Raw genomic sequence first — 14059 nt, forward strand, 5'->3', positions numbered from 1 at the left:
ACATGCAACAGGCCCCACCCCGTGCTCCCAGCAGCCCTCAGAGTAAGAAGCAGCCAGGCAAGTTGCATGTCCCCCCTCCCCAATAGCTAGCAATCCAAAACAGTCCAGTGGAACCTGAGCGGTGGGTGTTGCCTTCTGACACACGTCCGGTGATGTCAGGGGGTGTGGCATATGCAAATAAGTTATGCTATTGAGTTATGCTAATGAGCTCCTGCACCTCTTTTTCTACGAAATGACCCCTGCCCTCAGTGTTTTCAATGCCATGGTGATTCTGAAGGAAGCAATACATTTCAAGGGCTACTTGGTGTCATCTTTTTAGTTAGCGTTGCCAACTCTGCATTGGGAAATACCTGGGGATTTATGGGTGGAGCCTGAGAAGGGCACGGTTTGGGGAGGGACCCTATCAGGGTATAATGCTATATACTCCACCATTCAAAGCAGCCATTTTCCCCCCAGGGGAACTGATTTTTGTAGTCTGAAGATCAGTTTTGGGAGATCTCTAGACTCCAACTGGCAAACCTATTTTTACTGCATCTCCAGAGGACACATGAAGCTGTGGGGTATAGATCAGATTCAATAGTCCATTCCTAATAGAATGTCTGATGCTGTCTTCATTAGATGCTCACAGAAACACTCTCCAAAGATGCCATCTCAACAAGCAAGTTGCCATGGTGGTGGCTCTCAGTTTCTTATGGAATGCATCCCTAACCCTTTAGCAAAAGGATTAAAGCATTAGCTCTCAGCACTGCATGAGCATCTGTGGAATCAGCGGTGGCAGTACAATTGCCTTTGGGAAGGAGAGGATCTTGTGTATGTTGATACATTTTTTGGAACAAGACTGCCAGATAAGGAGGACTGCAGTCCACAAGGCTTTACCCAAATCTTGTCTCCATTTTTTAGAGAAGTTAAAAGGGTTCGTGAGGAAACATCTTCTTGTATCTAATATCTGACATGGGAGAAAGAGCCCCTCCCTGATAAATGTAATGATGTACATTTGATTGTTGACTGCAACCTGGGTCAGGGTTACCAACTTCAAGGTGGGCCCTAGAGTTACAATTGATATCTGGACAACAGTTCCCTTGGAGGAAATGGCAGCTTTGGAGGGCAGACCTTGTGGCACTGTATCTTTGCTGCACTCTCTGTCCTCCCCAAACCCTGTTCTCCTCCGGCATCAGCTTTAAATCTCCAGGATTTTTCGAAGCTGAATTTGGCAACCCAAAGATTTCTGATAAGGGAACAGTACTGGCCTTCCACTAGGACAGGAGGGAATGATTTGCTTCCAACATGTGGTTTCCAAATGGCCCCTCCTCTCTTCTGAAAGTGAATTTACTACATTCAGATCACCTTGCTATCTACAGAGATTTGTCTTATTCTATAGAAAGGGAGAACTAAAAGAATAGGTTTTATGAACTCAGACTAGGACACTGGCACTGTAGAGCCAGGAAATGATTTAAATTCACTCTCCCTCTGTATTCTGTCACATCATAAGAATGTTTTCTTATTATCCTGGATCACTTAAGTCCTGTCTACATCTTGGAGGGAAAAGCAGCTATAGTAGTAAGGTTAAGAGCAATAAGCACAATGGGACAGACTGAGCATGCTCTATTTTTGCCAGCTCTTCAGCAATTTTACATTCTTACTTTTTTCAAAATCAACTACCCAGTAGTTCTTCCCTCTACAGTATTAGCGTTATTTGTATATACGACAGCGCAATCTTTTAAGCCTCCTTCCCTTCACTTGAACTTAATATTTCTCACCAGGGGAGCTGCACTCTGACTCCCTGCGCAGGAAACAGAAGGCCACAGGAGCTTCGGTTACTGCCACTGAGCATGCTCCGTTGTGCCTGAGCATGCTCAGTAGCATTCGGTGTGGGAAATCTGACAAGCACCAGTTCAAGTAGCTACACCGGCCGGCTTCAAAACGCTCGACGCTTTCTCTGCCCGTCCTGCCGTGACGTCAGGGGAAGCTCCGCCCAGTCCCGGCCGGACTCGGCTCCCGGGAACGCTTGGGGCAGCGAGAGCAGCGCAGCGCCCGGGCCGAGTCGGCATCAGCTGGGGACGGAGTTCGGTGGCTGCGACGACAGCAGGTAACCAGTCAGCCTTGCCCCGAGTCTCCATTTCCTTCTCTCTCTCTCTCTTTCCATCGCAGTCCTGGGAGTGCCTCCCTGCGCTCTTCTCTTCCATCTCAGCGCCCCCGTCCCTGTTTTCCGTCCCAAGTTCTTTCCCCAGCCTCCGCTCAAGTTTCTCCCTGTTCCTGCTCCCCCTCCCCTGCTGCTCCCTCCTTCGTTCGCCTTCGCCTGACACTTCCCTTCGCCTGCAGTCATTGTTGTATTAGTTGCTGGTGTTTCTGGTGTCGGTACGTTCGTACCATCAAGTGGAGACGCCGGCTTTTCTATCGCTAGCTTGGCGTTAGGATCGGGTCGGTATTTTAATCTGTACAATGCAAAGTAGACGGTCGTTTTGGAAAGTTGTTCGCGACGGTACTTTTCAGCCATAGGAGTTGAGTTACCTGTAAAGTCATACGCCAGGCACCTTTGTGTGTGTGTATACACTGTTTGAAAATAAAATAAAATAGGGTAAAGGCTGAATTATTTAAAATCCTGTTCCCTCAGTGCACTTGAGGTGTGGACTGATCTAATCTGTGTAATTATGGAATCCATGGGTGGAAATAGTTGCAGGTTAAATGTTCACCTCCAGAAGAACTTTTTAAGTGTCCTAGTTGCACACACTATAGGAAGTGATTGTGACTGGGAGATACTGCTGAACTAAGAAAACTGTCTCCCCCTCCCATGCTCTTAAAATTAGTAGTGGTTGCCTAATAATGATTATTGCTATAAACAATCACTTATTGTATTTTAACTTATGTAAGCCGCCTTGAGCCAGTTTGTACCGGCAAGGCGGAGTATAAATTGGAAGTAAGTAAATAAATAAAAATTTAAATATGCAAAGAGGTGCAGTGTATAGAACTGTGTTTCAGTGACACTTAAGAGATCCTGTTGGGAGTATATTCTTCCTTTTTTGGTGACCAAACTGTACAATATTGGTTTGGGTGGTACATGGATATTAGAAGACTGATCTATATAATTGACCAATAAAAGGTAGATAGTGAGGAAGCTTTTTGGTTCACCAGTCCTTCAGCAATCTTTATTTGCCATGTCATCTTCCCCACGATTCTAGCCCAGATTTTGCTATGTCAGGTTTTCCCTGGAGATACTCAGACCTTTCTAATGACAAACTTGGGTGCTACTAATAGGAAAGAAATCAGCTCTTTGTGCAGGTGGTCATGCATCTCGGCAGAAAAATGTCCAGAACTGCTAATCTGGGATTTTTACAATTAGTTGCTGAGTTACATTTCAGTATCTTGAAATATGTTTTTGTAAATTGCTTAATGCCTAGACATGCCCACTAGATGTGCAACAGGGTATTTCTTTTGAATGGTATTAAATACCATCTCACTAGTGTTTTGACTATCGGCTGCCTTATTTTAGAGCTGGCAGATTTCTGGAATCTGCAGTAATACATCAGTACACACAGTTTACCTTTATCACAGTGGTTTTTTTGGGTTTTTTTGAACTCTGAAATATTTTTCCTTATGATTTCTTGGGTTTGCCTACTTAAGATCGTATTCAAGTTGCATAAAGCACTATGAAATCAAGAAGATGACTTTCAGATCAGTGTTCATGATTATTTGGGGAAGGTAAAACTAATGGTGCTTTATTTTCTTTGTACACAGTGGTGGTTATCTTGCCTGCCTCTTTCATTAAATTTACATGCCACCTGCTAATTAATTCAGAATGTGATGATGAGAGTGGAACATAAGTCTCTGGTGATAGCAGAGAGGTCCAGAGCCCTTGATGTAGTCATCTACTGTAATTAAATCAGGAAAAAATAAGGAAGCAGGACAGAAAGTTCTCTAGGATGTGTAGTGGGGAGAAGTTAAATGTTATCCTAGTAACATTTGACATACGACAGCAAGAACAGATAAGTGAAAGTGTTGGGTGGAAAGTTCCTTTCCTTACTCACCTGAATATCACACCATGGACCATTTTATACTGATTACCGAATACCTGTGTGCACTGCAATCACAAGACAGAAACCCATGCAGCACTTAAAAAAATGTATGTATGACATGGATGGAGTACCTCCAAGTGACACCTGTTCATCAGATGTATGACATGGATGGAGTACCTCCAAGTACTTGAAACAGAGGTAACATTTCTAGATAGAGGCAACCCTAGTCTGACTCTTGAACCGTTCCACCAAATTTTTTTTTGCTTGTTGAATGTCCGTAGCTCTCTAAGTAGGTAGTGTGTGTGTACATATACATGCACAGACAGCTATGAGGCAATGTTCATCCCCTCCAGAAGTTACAATGGATGAACTCTTTGCAGGAAGTGTGAAATGAAAATGTGATAGATAAATAAATATTGTGCAGTAACCAGAAATGTGTTTTAGGTTAGGAACTAATTTTTGATAGTATATTGTGCTAATGTAAAAAGCTAAAGATAATGGCAATTTAAAGGATACCTTATGATAGCAGGGCTGTGAAATATGAATATGATGGCTTTGATCCTGTGCCTTCATTCCTCTGTGTGCTTCCCTTCATGGTGGAGTGAGTTTTTTCTGGTATTTGGCACTTCCACTCATGCAAGACCAGTGTTTTTCAAGGAGTCCAAAAGTGCCTAGTAGCAGAGGGACAAGGTCTGCTATAGAGGAACATCCCTGCAGTGGACAAGGAGAAGCGTGCATAAGATCCAAGTCAATATGTCAGCATTAATTCAGAAATCAGTGAGGGCCTTCTGAAAACAGGGGATGATGTCTATGGACCACATGGTGTCTAGAAGCAAACTTGCCATGACGGGGGAAATCATTTAATGTTTCTCTGTTAGAAATTTAAACTTTTCCCTGGGTGGTGAAATTGAGATAGGTAAGATTATAAATGGTGATTGTAGAGTTGAAAACCCTGCACAGTTTTTCTATGGGAGGTGCTGTGTTCATGCTAGTAGTGGTTCTTGGATTTTTAAAGAGTTTAACTCAAATCCAACTATTTTTGCACCAGGTAAAGTTGATTGTGACAGGTGTCCTTATCTCAATAAGTAGAGTTTAATAAAAAAATTGTTCAGGTGGTAAAGAACCATTAAATTGGTTTTTCAGGCTAATTGGAGGCTTTAGACTTGTTCTTGAACAGCAGTTCTCTCTCCCATGATCTGCACAGAAGTTTTTTGTTTTCTTTTTGTAGCTCAGGAAAGTGTTTTTGTTCAGAGAAACGAACTACAGATTCTACCGGATAGGTTTAAAGCCTCTTCTATAATCCCATTTGGCTCTCTGGAATACTGCCACTCCTCCCCCCTTCCCACCAATGCATGATATTCTTGTGTTTGGTCAGGGATCCAGAACCTTTTATAATTAAAGAGCCAAGCTGTGTCAGAAGTTCAAAGCAACGGGGGGCGTGGTGTTGCCGAGCTTCATGGCAGATGCTTAGGAACTTTGCTCCTCCATCTGCACCTCCTTATTCACCTTCTAACCCTGCGAAATCAACCTATTTCTAACTATAACGATGGGAAAACTGAATAACAATAAAAATAAACGAGGTACTTTGAAGAGCTACTTCCCGAAAGAAGAACAAAAGACGCTTACGGCCTCCCAGACTGCTACCAGGCACAAAATGGCCGACGGAGAAAAGCCTAATGAAGCGGAGGGCTTTGCCTTATCCCGCCAAGAATTTCTAGACACTATTTTGCATCTGGAAAACAGCATCGGCAACCAAATTCGATCAGCACTCAAGCCTTTCACAGACCGACTCGAAAAATTAACGGAAACACTCAACAAAGTTTCTCAAGCAGCCGAATCAGCCCTTGAAAGCACCATTACAATGCAAGGAGAGGTGCAGTGCCTCCAAAAGTCAGAAGAATGGGCTAAAACAAAAATTATGGCATTGGATAATAAACTAAAAGAAACTAACTTAAAATTCCACGGGATGCCCGAATCCGCTGAGGGTGAGTCTGAATTAAAAACTTTTTTAGCCTCATGGCTAGCAAAGGCAATGGAGTTGGAGGAGGGGATTGCTCCACTAATAGATAGAGCATATCGTTTGGGCCCCGTTACTAGATGCACAGAGAACGTTCCAAGAGATGTCGTAGCCATAATCCCTGACTCTCGTACACGAGATGCCATTTAAAAAAAAATCAAGAGCAGAAAACGGCATAGCATTCAACGCTACCCGCATATTGGTCCTGCACAATCTCTCATTAGAAACACTTCAATATAGAAGGAATATGAAGCGTAGTATATTTACAAGAAATTCGTCAGCAGAACATGACAAACAAGATTTAAAACTAATGAAAAAGTTGTTGGTCAACAATTAAGCAGAAGTTATGGATAGTATTATAAAAGTTTTCTCTCTGAATTGCAGCGGATTGAACAGGAGAATAAAAGCGAAGAGATTAACCTCTTCTTTGGTGAAAATGCAACCAGACATTTTATTTATACAGGAGACGCACCTCAAAAAAACCAAATATCCCTGTGTTTAATTCTAAATGGTTTCCAACACAAATCCAAGCCACGGGTTTCTCCAAATCGAGGGAACGTAAAAAAACTAGAAGTTATTGAAACAGCTCAGATAAAAAAAAATATTATTTCTCAAACAAAAATATTGGTTCCGACACCCCAAATCCATGAAGCTTCTATCCTGGAAAATAAAAAAAGAACAAATATCAAGAAATGTAATTTTTTAAAAAGATGAACAGGGAAACACTTTAATTACATCTAAAGAAATTTTAAATTCCTTGTCAAATTCTATCAAACGTTATACAGCACGGAAAACCCACTTAATTCTAAAATAACAGAATATTTACAATCCCACAACTTAGTTAAGAAAATCTCCCAAGAACATAGAGAATTTTTAGATAAACCTATAACAACCCAAGAAGTTAAGAAGCAATTAAACAATTAAAACCTAGCAAAACCCCAGGCCGAGATGGGTTCCTGGCAGAATATTACAAACTGTTTGTAAACATATTAGCCTTACCTCTTAACGACACTTACAATTACATTTTTAAGACAGGTACACTCCCTCCAACATGGGACCAGGCTAGGATAATAGTGATCCCCAAAAAAGGTAAAGATCCATCCTCACCTAAATCTTACCATCCCATATCACTTCTTAATTGTGATTATAAGATATTTACTACTATTTTAACGACCAGGCTAAATCAGTTTATAAGCTCATACATACATACAAATCAATCAGGTTTTATCCCAGGAAGGGACATTACGGACAATATTCGTAAAACTATTAACATAATCCAATACTGTAAAAAAAATATACCAGACACATGTATCATGGCTCTTGATATCGAGAAAGCTTTAGATAGTGTAGAACCCAATTTTTAAAAAACTGTTATTAAAGAAATGAATTTTGGAGAAAATTTTCAGAGAGTAATCACCACACTCTATAAAAACCCAACTGCTCAAGTATTTCTAAACGGTATTGCTTCTCAGGATTTTTTACCTTCCCGAGGAACCAGACAGGGCTGTCCTCTCTCCCCCTTTCTTTTTGCCTTAGTTATAGAACCGTTAGCCAATAAAATTAGAAACTCTATACAAATAAAAGGAATCACAGTTAATCATAACACTTTTAAAATTAGTCTATTTGCCGACGATTTCGTTTTATACATCTCATAACCACAGCAATCATTATTTTCGATAGAAACAAATTATTAGAAATCCAACAACATTCTGACTTACATGTAAACCTATATCCTATAAATCTCTCTCAAGATTCCCATAAACTCATTGAAAAACATTTTCAATATCAATGGATTACCTCATCTTGGACCTATTTGGGAATTAGGATCCCCTTAGATATAAGAAACATCTTTAAAATTAACTACTCTGAGACTATACAGATAACCAACAACCAACTTAGAAGATGGGATCAGAATCAATTGACATGGCCAGAAAGAATAAATGTGATAAAACTTTTATCTTTCCTAAACTCTTATTTCTTTTTAGGGCAATTCCAATTTGGATTCCAAAAAATATCCTAAAACAATGGCAGAATAGCTGTACTAAATTTATTTGGCAAGATCATAAATCACGAATCAGTTTTTCCAATCTACGAAGGCCCAGGAAACGAGGAGGCATGGCACTTCCTGATGTAAGTTTAGATTATGAAACTACAATACTATCCGCCTTAGTGTGGATACTAAATCCAAGGGACACGATGGAATGGATATATATAGAAGAGACTTCAAACCCAGAAAATACTATGAAATCTTATGGTCAAATAAGCTAATAACACCTATCCAAGAAACAGACAATATGTTTATATATGCACTACTGAAAATATGGAATTCTAAAAAGAAAAATCTAGCTCCAGAGATATCTATAGCGTCATCATTCCTTGGCCAAAAATGGTTTCCTCCAGCGCAACATGAGCATACTATTCAAACTTGGAGATCCAATCAGTTAACTAAACTTTCCGATATCACCAATAGAGGACATATTATAGAAAAGACCAAACTGGAAACTAGAAATAGTATATCCATCCCTTAGTTTGAATACCTGCAGGTACAACACCTTCTTAATACACCAATACTGCAAATTACTCTTTCTCGACCTACTACTAATTTTGAAAAACTACTAACACATAAATTAGCAAACAGAGGTATAATATCTATTGTCTATAAAATTTTATTAGATCCAGAAACCCTAAACTTACCTTCGTATGCTGATTCTTGGCATAAAGATTGCAAAAGATCCTTTTCTATATCACAATGGGAATCAATATGGTCATCTTTCGCATTCAGCACAAACTCTATAAATATACAACAGCAAAACTAAAAAATCATGACCAAGTGGTACTTGACACCTTTGAAATTGCACCACATAAATAATACTTTTTCACCACTATGTTGGAAACATTGTGGTAGGATAGGTACACATTACCACTGTTGGTGGGAATGTTTGTTTATACAACAATTTTGGCTTAAAGTTTTACATCACATAAAAAACCTTATAGGATATGATATTCCGTGTACACCGGAAGTTGTTTTGTTAAATCTTTGGGAAACTAACTCTATTCCACAGATTAGAAAAGATTTATAACACTGCTTCTTTCCGCAGTGAAAACAACTTTAGCTTCTTGTTGGAGAACTAGTGACCCTCCTTCAATTTCCATCTGGTATTCTAAGATATGGGAACACCTTATCATGGACAAAGTGGCGGATAGCATTTCTCTTTCAGACCCCTCTTCAAATCGTACAAACTATATCGAAAGGTGGTAGTTCCTGAATATTAACTACTAACTTTCATTATATCTATGTATTCTACTGGAAAGACGAGCTCAGTAAATTGTTATGTATTTTAATATTTGAAAATCAATAAAAATATTATAAAAAAGAAGTTCAGAGCAAGAGATGAACAAAGACTCAGTCTAAGAAAGCTACGTAACTGATAAATGTCATGTTGATTATCCATAAAGTTTTTGCATCCTTAACATTGATTTTTGAGTCTTTTAGTAGAACTACTGCACATGGGTATCTCCCAAATAAGTAATATACACAGGAGAACTGTGCACAGCTGTTTAGCACAGGGGCATAAATCTGTACATAGCTCACACTAAAATTACTGGCAGCTGTTCACCTCTATCCCTTTATATATATGGTGTTTCCAAAAACCCTTTAGTCCCATAGGCAAATCTTTACTTGCCTACCATTCCCTTCACAACTGGTTATTCTAGCATCCCAGCTGTCCTTCCAATGTGTCTGAACTTAAAGATTTTGTTTTGTTTGTAAAAAGTCATATTTGTTTCCATACTGAGCCGTGGCTGCAGATTCCTGTGTTAGTTTTTCACAGACAACAGAGCAAGGGAGCAGTGTTTGGTGTGGTCTTCTGATGGGAAACTATGTAAGTTTTTTTGTGTAACATGGTGGGGAAGGGTGTGACAGTATCATGTATTCCCAAGTATGGACTGCACAGCCTACCCACACGCTACCATTTCTTGTGTTGGCTGTGTGGGCAGGTAAGACAACCCATCAGTTGGAATATGAAGACCCAGTGTCCTGTGGGTTTCAAGTATATTAAATGAACCATCTGATAGTGGCAAACCTCCTGCTCAGAAGCGGGGGGTGTTCCTTGTGGGTTTAATTAATTTAATTCAAAATACTTAATAGATTTAAAATATCAGTTGCCTGCTAGCAATTAACGTGCTTTTTTTTAAGGTTCCCATAGTGCTGGAAAGTGAGCTAATTTCTTGCAGAGTTCTTGAAATCATTAAGTCATAAAATGGCTTAGGGAACTGATCTGCCGTTCAGGGAAGTACAAAGGTTGACAACCAAGTCAAGTTATTTTATGCCACAGATATAACACATTAACAGGGAAGTGAAAACTGAGACTCCTCTTTAGTTGAGTTCAGTAACAAAGGTCTAGCAGAATTCCAGTCCAGAATAAATTGTTGATGGTGGTTATTTTAACACTGAATTTTTTGGGGGGGATTACAGGATTGTGGTGATAAGAACTAATACACAGGCATTATTAAACATTACAGCAATAGGGCAAAGGGTGGGATAGAAGCATGAAATCCAAGTTGTTTCAATGGCTGTAGCCTCTATAAGTTCATGCTTGGAAAAAAAAACCTGCTGCCTTACATGCTTGCTTAAATGAGAGGAAGTTGATAATGCTAAATTCTACATATATTAACAAGGAAATCAGATTTATTCCTATTGTATAACTTTTCCTGTTGGCCTGATTTTCTGAAGGGGTTTACAGCATACTGAACATTCTTATAAAATGGGGGTTTTGTGATGGTGGTGGTGGAAAGTACCATCTAGCCACAGCTGACTTCCGGTGGCAAGAGACGTTCAGAGGTTGTTTGCCATTGCCTGCCTCTGCATCATGACCCTGATATTCCTGGGAGGCCTTCCACCCAAATACTAGCTAGGGCCAACCCTGCTTAGCATCTCAGATCTCACGTGATTGGGCCTATCCTGGGCTATCCAGATCAGGGTGGGGTTTTTGTTGCTTGACACAGTAGACCAAAATAGCTGTGGTACAGTAATTCAAAAGCAAACAAACAAAAAATAGTGTGGAAAAGAAGCAGAACTTCTGTGACTTCATTTTATTCCACAATGAGTATGTAGACACAGATGTTGTGTTAAAGAGTGTTAAATAATTTTGTCTGTTTCTTGCTGACTTTTTTTTTAATCCCTTCAGGTCAATTTGTTCCTTGTGTTGGAGTGTTTGAGTGATGGGGGGAAATGAATATTCATCTGGCTTCTCCTTGAGATGTGTTTGTTATGGAAAGCATGTGTATTTTTTTTTAAAGCAACAGTTGTGTTTTATGAAGAGGAATAGGCTGGGATAGGGAAGAGTTATTGGCTAGTTAACCATCAGGAAATAGTGATGGTACCTGAATGTATAAACGAAAATATGCATTTAACTTAAAAGGGGGAAGACAGCTTGTGTGTCTTGCTGTTTCTATATAGCACTAGGTAGTGTCTGGCAGATACAAAGACACAATATAGTGGAAGCTGCATCCTCAGGGACAATCCTCTCTCCAATTTGGCCCCCTTACTCAGTTGGTGCAGAGCTTTGGACTGGAATGTCACCAATATGCTGATGAGACCCAGCTATATCTGTTGATGAGTGGTTGGCTGGATGCCACCCCAGCAAATTTGGCTGAAGGGCTGGAGACGGTGGTGGAATGGTTGAAGTAGAGCTGGCTGAGACTGAATCCTACTAAGAGGGAGATTCTGTGGCTGGGTGGGGTGGACTCAGGTTTGGGCTCCTGGCTTTTGATGGTGTGCCCTTAATACTGGCACAAACTGTCAGGAACCTGGGTGTGGTTCTGGATGCCTCCCTGTCAGTGGAGGCCCAGATCTCATATGTTGCCTGACTAGCATTCTTCCAGCTGCTCCAGGTGTGGCACCTGTCCTCCTACCTGTCTTGCTCTGACCTAGCCACAGTAATCCACACAATGGTCACCTCCAGATTAGACTCTTGTAGATTGCTTTACATAGGGCTACCCTTGAGACTGACCCGGAAACTCCAACAGGTCCGGAATGTGGTGGTGCGGGTCCTTATGGGGACCCCAAAAATGGCACATATTCTACCTGTGCTGCACAAGCTGCACTGGCTCCCGGTGGAGTATCGGATCAAGTTCAAGGTTCTGGTGTTAACCTTCAAGGCCTGGTATACCCCCCGATGAGTGTTGCGCTTGGCAGATAAGAACTTACTGGTGGTCCCCGGCCTGAGAGACATCTGGCTGTCCTTAACCAGGCCTAGGGGAGGGTGGTTTTAAAATCTAATTTAATAAATAAATAAATAAATAAATAATAAATAATAAATAAATAAATATTGATTCCCTCTGTGAAGAAGCAGTTCTAAGGATAATCTTGTGTCTGAAATTTGCCAGTAGTGAGATGTGTCCATTTGCTATTGCATGGTGGGGATCAGATGCTTCTGATCTGAGCACAGATGCACCTGATACCAGGTACAGCGGGTGAGCAGTAGTTTCCAATCATTTTGGCATCTGGAGAATTCGTGCTCTGCCTGTGGGGACTCTGCGTCATTGCATTGTTAGTCATATGTGTTTGTATTTTTAATCCAATGCCGTTAGGGTGGGGCTTAATTGGGAAGATTATTGTTAGCTTCTCTCTAATGGTTCTGTGCGGAAGCACCTGACTTTCCCTGGCAGCTGTGGTTGCCAGGTACAGGCCCTGAGAGGCCTATGGTGCCCTACAGAGAAGGTAGAGTTTCATTATGTGTGTATGTTTTCATCCAGTGCTGCTTTTAGGGGAGAACATGCACTGGATATAATACTTCATTTACTGTGCTTCTTAAATATATGGGCAGTGATGTGGGGTGGAATGTTTTCTTTCCATGAACATTTTTTCCACTCCACATATGTAAGCATAGTCTATAGATGTCATGGCTGTTGTGTAGATGTCAGGGCAATGATGTTGTGCTGCAAATCAATCAAGACTGTTTTAGTTTTGCTAACGTTATTTGAATCAGAAAATTTTCCAGTTCAGATTTCCCCAGAAAATACGCATCAATGGATATAGCAACCATCTCATGTTATTTATTTAGAATATTTTAATGCTCCTTTCCACCCAATCAGGGTCCGCAAGGTGGCAAACATAAATAAATAAATAAAATGCAGTTTAAATATAAAGTTCATTTAAAAACACATAAACAAACAACACTAGAGGCAGGACCAATAACCATTCTTGGGGCTATGCCAGACAAAACAAAGAAGTCTTCACTGGCTGGTGAAAAACAGCTATAGAGGGAGACAGATGAACCTCCTTGGGAGAGAGTTAAAATGGTGGAGAAGGTATAATTTCAGACAGTGGGGGCAACTGAAGCAGGCCTCCCAAGGATGGCCACAGTGAGCAGGTAGGTTCATATGGGAGAAGGCAGCTCTTAAGGTATGTTGGTCCCAGGGTGTGCAGCACCTTGAATTGAGCCCAGAAGCAAATTGGAAGCCAGTGTAGGTGGAACAAGATTGGAATGATATGGTTCTTATGACCAGTGTTCCCTCTAAGCTGAGTAAGAGTTGTAACCAGCAGCACAGACCCAGTAGCTGGGGTGGTTTTTCCCAAGAGAGAAACACCCCAAAAACAACCTCTGAACATCCACAAGCAGTGCTCTCATAAAGCCAGGCTTGGCTTAAACAGTGGCTTTTGCTGGGGGGCTAGGAGAACCACATTCTAGCTGGGAAAGCTTAGAACAAGTGCCAGGCCAGCTGCATGGTCAGACATCCTCCATGCGACCCCCCCCCTTCTTCTCTGCTCAGTTCATAAAGACAATGGATGGACAAACCTAAGCTCTTGCCTCAGGCATCTTCTACTGACCAAATGGCTAGTCTTTTGTCTGTCAAATGTACAGGCAAGCAGGGACAAAGAGCCTCTGGTCTGTGGTATTGTCATGAGGGAAGTATGTTGTATGTTTCCACCCCCCCCCATCTCCTGTTTCACCTATATGTCAGGAAATACCATTGGAATAATTCTCTCAAACCTGTCTCCATATATTAGGGTTGCCAAGTCCATCTTCCA

General features: G+C 40.8%; 1 protein-coding gene across 1 annotated transcript in view; it reads left to right on the forward strand.

Moving 5' to 3' along the window:
* Positions 1–2048: 2048 nt before the first annotated feature.
* Positions 2049–14059, forward strand: part of LOC107122103 (unconventional myosin-VI-like) — a 98621-nt gene continuing 86610 nt past the window's right edge. The window contains exon 1 of the mRNA XM_015425134.1: positions 2049–2086. The gene's annotated coding sequence lies outside the window, so the exon portion shown is untranslated. The remainder of the gene's footprint in view (positions 2087–14059) is intronic.

Source organism: Gekko japonicus, unplaced genomic scaffold (genome assembly GCF_001447785.1).
Source record: "Gekko japonicus isolate JY-2015 unplaced genomic scaffold, Gekko_japonicus_V1.1 scaffold3765, whole genome shotgun sequence".
Taxonomy (NCBI): domain Eukaryota; kingdom Metazoa; phylum Chordata; class Lepidosauria; order Squamata; family Gekkonidae; genus Gekko; species Gekko japonicus.